The sequence below is a fragment of the Macaca nemestrina genome, chromosome 2 (genome assembly GCF_043159975.1).
Source record: "Macaca nemestrina isolate mMacNem1 chromosome 2, mMacNem.hap1, whole genome shotgun sequence".
In the NCBI taxonomy this organism is placed as follows: Eukaryota; Metazoa; Chordata; class Mammalia; order Primates; family Cercopithecidae; genus Macaca; species Macaca nemestrina.
This window is the reverse complement of record NC_092126.1, coordinates 34729227-34738084: the sequence shown is the minus strand read 5'-3', so window position 1 is coordinate 34738084 and position 8858 is coordinate 34729227. Positions and strand designations below refer to the sequence as shown.

Here is an 8858-nt window from a genome sequence, read left to right as displayed (position 1 = left end):
AACTCTCATTCCCCCACACCCCGGCCGCGATATGACCGCTCCACCGTAGAGTAGAGATGGAGACCAAGCACTTGAAGATCTAAATCAAGTGTCCCCAGGAGCCCAGTTGAATGACAAAGCTGAGCAGAAAGCCCAGACTGTGGGCGCGGCAGGACTATGGAGAGCGCCGCCGGACTATGGAGAGCGCCGCCGCCAAGGCCTGGGCGGGGCCCTGAGCTCGGGTTCCCGGGGCAATGTTTGTCTTCGCTAGCAACCCCCAGGGGGCGCTCGCGCGGAGGTTTCGGAACTAGTCTCTTGCCGGGTTGCTGGGTGCATGGGTTTCGTCAGAAGGTGGAAATCTCTCTGTGAGAAGCTGCCATCTCCCCGCCACCCGCTCATCCCCGTGTCTTTCTGCCATCCTCCTTTCCTTCCTCCCTCGCTCCACTCCACTCCCTCCCTCTTTCTTCAGTACCCTCCTCTTTACTCTCTGAGTTAACTGAGAGCCGACCTGCCACCTCCAACATTTTCACCCTCTTCCCCCACCCCCATCACCGAGAATGGAGTCAGGGTTTCCGGAGAGACCAAACTCTGCTCTCAGCACCTTTCCCAGCCGCTGCTGCTAAACTGACCTCGGAGAACGAGAGGGGAAGGAGGTGCGACGCCCCTTACACCACTACGTAACTACACCACCAACCACCTCCACTTCAAAGTCGGATTTTGCATCCTGGGGGCGGGACAGACCTGGTCCCGGGCTGAATTCTCTCTCCACTCTTCGAGGTTGGCACACCCAGGTAAGGAAATGCCAACTCCTCATTCCTGTGTTCCTGGGGCGCTGCGATTGCAAAGTCTGTTGGGGCTGCTGTATAGCAAGACCAACTTTTGAGATGCACTGCTTCTCGCTCACATTTGCTTGTTTGTCCTTGCTGTTGTTGTTTTAAAAAGCAGCAGCAAGCAACGTCTTTAATCTGAAGGAACTTCCATGCCTTACCTCTCGCCTTCTGACATCCACCCAACTCGCCCAGGTTGGGTGGGGCGAATGGAGTTGGGGAGAAAGACCGCGGAGGGGAGGGGACAGCAGGGCGCGGGTGAGGAGCAGGTCAGGGAAGTCCCGAAGGCGGAAGAAGGGGTACCGTTTTCAAAATCGGGGAAGGGGAGGGGAAGGGAGTTCTGGCTGAAGTTGCAGCTTCTTCTCTGACAGTGAGAAAGCTGTGGGACATTGTAGTCCCTTCCAATCGCTTGACCTGGCTGCGGTTGGATTCAACCTCTCAACCTCCTCCCCCACACTTCTTACAATGAGGTTCTAATAATGTTTAGTTGCCTCTGGGACTCTCATTGTTAAAAACTAAGGAATAGGCTTGCAAGTGCTTTGATTCAACCCAGTCCTTCAGCGCTTCCTCCTCTGTTGAATAAAATAGCCGGGGGGAAAGGGGTCGGGGGACGGCGGACGGGGGACGGGACTAGAGGGACCACTGAAACCAACCCACAGCTGAGTAAGTTCACGACCCCGCGTGGTATCACAGACACACGAGAACTGTTAGGGCTGAATCCAGTGGAGACAATTAGGAGGTGGTCCACGCCAAGTCAAGTGAGTGCTGATTATAATCCAGTGAGGAGCTGGCTAAACCCTGATGAAAAATGTTCCTCCTTTATCTTGGAGTAGGTGGGCTTTAAGACCCTATTTCCCATTCTATGTTCCAAATCTGACCGCGCCCCCGGGGCGCCCTAGGGCGCTTTGGCGGACTGGCTTTCAGCCCCAGAACCTGCCAGGCTCCAGGGAAAATTCACAGGCGGCAGAGATGATCCAAGGGGCGCAAACTTACGAAGGGCTTGATGTGGGGGGTTGGGAAGTGGAGGGGGGAAAGGTGAGCAGAGTAAAGCGACGGCGGGCTGGGGAGCTCTGGGAAGCTTTGCAAGAGAAACATCTGAGAACCTCTTCCTCCCTCTCCACACATACACACACACACACACACACTCACAGGATTTCAGTGACTTGTGGGAAAAGGTGCCTCAGCACCTTTACATCCTGTATTCAAAACTATGCAAAACCAACTCTTCATCCTCTTGCTGCTTTGCCAGGGATTTTAAAAGCACTGTTACGGTTTTTCCTGGCTCACTTGGTTTTGTTTCCTGAACAGCCCTTTTGAGCCGTCCAAAGTACTTTAATGTGTTCTCTTTAAATGAAGCTAAACCCTGCTCATTCACGCGCGCGCGCGCGCACACACACACACACACAATTACCTTAACTTCAAATAAAGTGTTCTTTTCTCCCTACCCTTCTATTCCCTTAACAATCCCTATTCTCAAAGGCCTTTGTGTTTTATTTTCTGCTTTATATCAAAACAAACAAAAAAAGAAACACCCACTTTCCTATGACATAGGTGTTTTGAATCCATGCCAATTTTTGTAGTTAGTATGCACTGGTTAAACCACATAGCATATCCTCCCAAAAGCCAAAGGCAAGCAAAAACTTAATTTGATGCCCTTCAAGTTTAGGAAGGTCCCATTTCTTTTTATTAACCAAAAGATAAGATGAAGCTCAGCATGGCTATGGCTGTGATTAGATAACTTCTGATATTTTCATTTCCCTTACTGAGTTGCTGCTTCTAGGCTGAACTCATTTTATTCCCATTTTTAAAGAGAGACTGACAAAGTCACTCTGGCAGGTCAAGACTCAGAGTTAGTCAAAGGTTCTCACATGTAGAGAGGTGCATAAAATAGAGGGAGGGTTGGAAAATGCAGTCAGAACACCTGTGTTAATAGTGCCTACTAATAAAGGCCAACATTTTCTCAATTATCTCTCGTGGGAAGATTCTTATGGTTTTAGAGGATCAAACTCAAAACACATCAGAATGAGGTGATTTTTCCATTAACATTACATAAAAGGATATATTGGTCTATAGCAATAGTAGATGTTTAATCCTGGGCAGTTTTGTAGGATTGTGTGAGAAGAGATTGCCTGTAATGGAACCAAACCTCTACTTATGCATTAACAAGTAAAAACTCCCATGGTCATCAAACTTATGCCTTTCTTGTGAGTGGTCAGCCTTGTTTTTATTCTCCCGGACACAGGCCCAGCATATTTGACTGGGAGAAGGCACAGATAGGGTACAGTGACTTCCCAGTGTGAGATAGTTGCTTTACTAGAATTTCTTTGAAAATAGTTGCTCTGAGTTGTTTCTTAACTGTAAAAAGAAATTAAAAGACTTCCTGTTTATCTCCAGGTCTCCAGTAGCAACATGACATTTTGCTTGAATTATTGGTTTGTCTTAAGGGGCCCCTAGTTTTAGAGGTTTTAATTAAAAGGTGTTTGTTCTAAAGTATATCTTAATCTGTTTGTGTATTTCTAATTAAAAATACCTCATTTCAGTTAGTAGGAAGTAAAGATGTTATCTGTTTATAGAGAAGTTTTATGTAATATTCAAAAAAAAAGAAAAAGGCTTTGATTCTTTTTAATAATTAGATGATTTGACCCCATTATTATGACTTAAAGCCTTGAGATTATACTGACTATAGGAAACAATCACAGACCAAAAAATGGGTGAATGATGGAATCTTTATTCTCATATGCATTTGAATGTTTTGGAATTAATACTGAACACATTTATAAGATTTGCACCATGCTTTCTTCTGACTTCACTTTGAAAATTCTTTGAACTGTAACACCATAGACCATTATGTTACCTTTATCCACATAAAGAAAGGATCTTTTCATTTAGAGACAAACTTATTGAAGATGAGCAGTCAGTGTTGTGTGTAATCAGTGCCGCACATTTTCAGAGTGGGCTGAATCCAGAACAAAGAATGATGATATCAACTTGGCTAATTGGGTAAAAGTCTCTACACTAGTTGGGAAAAATCACTTCATGCATCTTTGTATTTTTAAATCAGTGATGTGCAAGAAGATCTGTATTCCATGCACTTTAAAGAGAGAAAGAGCTAAATTTGTGTTCCATATTTTATCTTTTCATTTTTGTCTTGTTAATATTTTAAAAGAAAAACAAAAACCCCTGCAGATCCATGCAGTAACCCAAAGTCATATTTCCTTGGCAACAGTAGCCAGTATACTAGATTCACAAAACATCAAAATAGAAAAATTTAAATGCATTCAAAATAAAATGTCACATAGTTCAAGACCATTCTTTGGTGCATTAAAACTGATCTTCCAACATATAATAATAGAGTTGCCTTTCTCCTGACTGAATGTAGATGGCAAAGAATATATTACTGATTTTAATTCTTTTTAAGATATCTCCAAAATCTTATAATATTTTATTTTGAAGGAAGCATATTACGATAATAATTTAGGTTGGGGTTACACTCCATTTTTTGGATAAAGTATTTATGTGAAGGTTGATGGTAAATCCAAAAATCAAGCACAATAAATGGGTTAGGTAAGATGCATTATCTTTGCTATGTCATTTGAAATAGACAGTCTATAGTAAGGCCTCAATTAGTGTTAAACTCAAGCAGTGAGTATCTCCTAAACTTGTGACTGCATGATAAAAACATAGCAGTGCCAACATATACTTTCAGGGTTCTTTTTTCTGTACTAGAAACTGCAGTTATGTGGGAGCTTTCTGTTTGCTGTATGAACGACTAAATATATGTGATATATTGTATATATTTTCTCCTAAATCGGCATATCCTGGGACATCCTTTATTTGTCTGCTGTATTCTTTGGAAACCCTCTTGAGAACCATCAGCTTTTAGCTCAGAAAATATTGAGGGTTGGAAGGCAAGTCTTGAAAATAAAGTGATAAGGATGCCTTCTTTGGGAAACTTTATTCCAGTAATATTATTTTAGTCATAGGGCTGGAAGGGGAGCCCATTTAAGCTGATCGGTGATGGACTCATCTCTAAACTGTGAACCGCAACTTTCAACAGTGCAATATTTATCCAATAAATGTGATTGAAATTGTACAAAGTCATTGTCTGCAGCCATCTCTGTGCATGTGCATGTTCTATGACTCTCAGAACTGGAAGAGAGCTTGGGGATCATCTATTGACTCTAGCAATTTAATTTGACAGATGTGGAAGCTAAAGCTCAAATAAGTGGCTTCTCAAAATCAGGAGACTCATTCAACAACCCTTCTGATTACTCACCTCATAAAGAAACTCAAGTTCCCTGGAGATAACTACAGTGGTGGCGCCAATCTCTGGCACCGTGTGCACTGCTGATCTTTATTAAGTATGAGTTAGGGATGATTGCGGGGGTGTCTCCCACCTCCATTAGAGTGTTAGGAGGAGTAGGCTTGGGACTTATTACATTGCTGTCTCTTGGAGTCAGTGCAATATTTACCCAATAAATGTGATTGAATTTGTACAAAGTCATTGTCTGCAGCCATCTCTGTTAATGTGCATGTTCTGTAAAAAATTGCTCATGCATAGACTTAGCTTTCTATTTTAAATGTCACAACTGAGTCGATAAAGTAAACAAAGAGATTTTATGAGTGTTTATAGTTCCAGGAACACACAGGGGAATCCTTTATTCTGTTTTAAATTAAAACTTCATTCAAAAAGAACAAACTTTCTTAAATGTTGCTTTTACATCTTTGGCTCAGATTACAGTATTTCTAACTTTGTTTTCCTTATTAGGAAACTAGAGAAATTTCTCCTTGGAAATGTCAGGGGGAAAATACAGTATTTCGGATTAACTCTAGAAACCTCAGGTTTAAGGTTTATTGACCAGAAGACCTCTTTCTTATCCAAAATATCCAAAACCTCTGTAGGGCAATTCATTGCACCTTGAGATGGAGGAGCAGCAAAATCAGGCTGGCAGGGGTCCAGGGCAGGGCAAGCCCTAGGAGCTGATGAGTCTAGAAGGATGAACTAGAGGGAGCTGGCATTAGAATGGACAATCGCTAGAGGGCGCCAGAGCACCGGCGGAGTCCACCTCCGGGACCCATAAGCAGGGCTTCTAGGATAAGGAACGGAGTTTGACCCAACCCCAAAACGTGGCCTGGGGGTATTGGTTTTCCCAGGTGCATCTGACCCTCCCGCCTGGATTGCCTCGCTGCAGAGAGGGGACAAAAGGTTTTGCCCTGAGCATCTGGTGGTCTCTTCCGGTGCCTGGTTAGCTTGCTCCGTGACTGGGCAGTCTGACTGCTCTCAAAACTCCTCGTGACAGGCCTTTTTGGGGTCTGATTGCCCTTTGTTTCCTTACATTTGGACCTGTTATCAGAAGAACTCTGAATCCAGAAATACCTGGTTTAAATCTGGGCTACAGTTTTCAAGATACAGGTATTTGGGTGAATCACTTAACCGGAGTATTAGGATCTGGAAAATGGGGCTAGTAATTGTTGTAAATGTGAGGTGTTTAGGAGCGTCTGACATTTTAGTGGATAGATAAATGCTACTTCCTGTGCCCATTCTCTTGGGAGTTCTCCCCAAACTTCATCCTTTTCTCTTTTAAATAATAATAATATCTTTTACTTAACACAATATTTAAAAAATCAACATGTAATCAATATAGAGATTATTGAGATATTTTACATTCTTCTTTTCTAGTACTAAATTTTTGAAATCTAGCATGTATTTTTATACTTATAGCACATTTTAATTGAGATTTGCCACATTTTAAGTGCTTAATGCTCCTATGTGGCTAGTGGCTACCTTACTGAAAGTGCAGATCTGTAAGAAGGGAAAAATTACTTTCACCATTTTTCCTTTTTGTTAAAGGTTAGCAATAATATATACAATGCCTGGCATACAATAGGAGCTTAACATGGGTTCACTGTGATTATTATTTGCTATCACCATTTTATTTTTAAATGGGCCTCTTCCCCCATCTCTTATCCCTTTCCCCATCTCTTACCCCTCCCTGCTTAGCAGAGGAGTCTCATTCATCTATCTGTTGAATAATAATTGGTCGCAGCATTTATGTCAAAAGCTGTGGGAGGCACTGGGGATAAACATAAAAACTTGAGGGGCAGGCAGACTGGTGAAAAGAAACATTGAAACTGTGGTGTTAAGTGTGAGGAGAAAGATGAACAAATGATGCTGGGTAAGAGATAAAGGAGATATTTGGTTTGTCTCAAAGGGCCTGGGCCTTTATAAGTCCTGTTACACTAAGGTGATTTTCCTCTCCCTGTATTTCAAGGAAGCAGGTGGACAGAAGGTAATTTTGAGGGAGAAGTGGAAGGGTGGCGTCTCATTCAGCAGGCAATTTGGTTAATATATATTCTTTTTTTTTTTTTTTTGAGATGGAGTCTCGCTCTGTCGCCCAGGCTGGAGTGCAGTGGCGGGATCTTGGCTCACTGCAAGCTCCGCCTCCCGGGTTTACGCCATTCTCCTGCCTTAGCCTCCCCAGTAGCTGGGACTACAGGCGCCCGCCACCTTGCCTGGCTAGTTTTTTGTATTTTTTTAGTAGAGACGGGGTTGGTTTATATATATTCTTAACAGAGCTAATAGAGTTTCTCAAATCTAATCAACTGGCACCATGCCCATGTATGTGGTAATTTCATCAATATCATGAAATAAATGCCTAAATAATTGACTTAATTCGTTTAAACAGAAAATGATTTGGAAGAAAATGTAGTAGAAACATAACCAAGAAACTTTACCATTAAATGATGGGCTTGAAACAATCTAAATAAGAGCTCTGTTTTAAAAATATTGAAAGGTGTGTTTCACACAAATATCCACAAAAATGAAAAATAATAAGGGCAATAGAATGGCCAAAAACAATGCTTTATCATTATAATTAAAGACAGAGAAGGCTTTTAATATGTTAGCAGCCACAAGCGTCGCAAGATGACTGAGGTGATGTCTTTGTTATCTTTGGAGCAGTTGATTCAACAGGTAACTTAGAGACATAAATCTCAGTGTCAAAATGGAAAAGTCAAGGAGTTTTGCACCCGACATTGTGCTAATGTGAAACCAGGGGTGGATACCTTTGATCATGTGTGTTAACGTTATCTGGCCAGGTAGACTGCAGAGCTCCTGAGAAGCCATGGTCAGATTTCTTTTGCTTGGTGCCATTTATGTCCTGTGACTTGACTGATGGCGAATCATGTTGGAGAAAAGGTGTGATAAGAGGAAAAGAGTGGAAATAGTTGATTTTTTGGCAACTAATAACACTCATGATAGCTCCTAACCTGATTTAATTTTAAAAAGATGGGAAAATAAATGCCTCTTATGGAATAAGAGAATGTGAGAACTTGGCAATCCCACAAAATTATGCACGCCCCTCCCATTTTCCGGATAAGAAAAAAGAGACTCAGCAAGGTGAAATGACTTACTCAAGCTCGTTGGTGGCCGAGGTACAGCAGTGAGAATAAAGGCTTCCTCACTCCTGGTCCTGTGTTCCTCTCTGGCCCATGCCACACCGCACTCCCCTTTCCTCTCCACTTCATGCTTCAAGGGGTCAGGACTCTCTCTGTCTTGCTCACAACTGAACCCCAAACAGGGCTAGGTACCTAGCAGTTGCTCAAAAACTTTCGATTGACTGAATGAACTAAGCTGTTTCTTTCTTCCTCACGCCTATCAGGAAATGTGCCAAGAAATCACTGGGTTGCAATGCAGTTTGATAAAGACAAATATTTGTTAAGTTTTGTTGTGATAAGGGCTTAAACTTTAAAAGTAAATATACTTAGCTTGAACACTAGCTCTGACACTTAATAGCTGTTTTGCTTTGGGGAAATTACTAAACCTTTCTGTCTTATTTCCTCATTTGTAAAAAAAATGGAGATTAAACCATATATATAAGGTAGAAGATAGGCCTTGACTCATCATATGTATACACTAAATATTTTGTTCCTACTTTCCCAACCTTGCTCTCCATCCTTCCTGAGAAGATTTAAAGTTAGATATAGTACTTTTTTTAAAAAGTAATTTTAATTTATTTTAGATAATATGCATTTATCTTGCAGAAAAATGAA

At 41.9% G+C, this 8858-nt stretch overlaps 1 protein-coding gene across 2 annotated transcripts in view; it reads left to right on the top strand.

Moving 5' to 3' along the window:
* Positions 1 to 293: 293 nt before the first annotated feature.
* LOC105490381 (copine 4) overlaps positions 294 to 8858 on the top strand; it is a 505490-nt gene continuing 496925 nt past the window's right edge. The window contains exon 1 of one of the 2 annotated variants that reach the window (XM_071090915.1): positions 294 to 770. The gene's annotated coding sequence lies outside the window, so the exon portion shown is untranslated. Of the gene's footprint in view, positions 771 to 6194; positions 6220 to 8858 lie in introns of those variants that run through there. The other variant, XM_011755904.3, reaches the window with a different exon arrangement.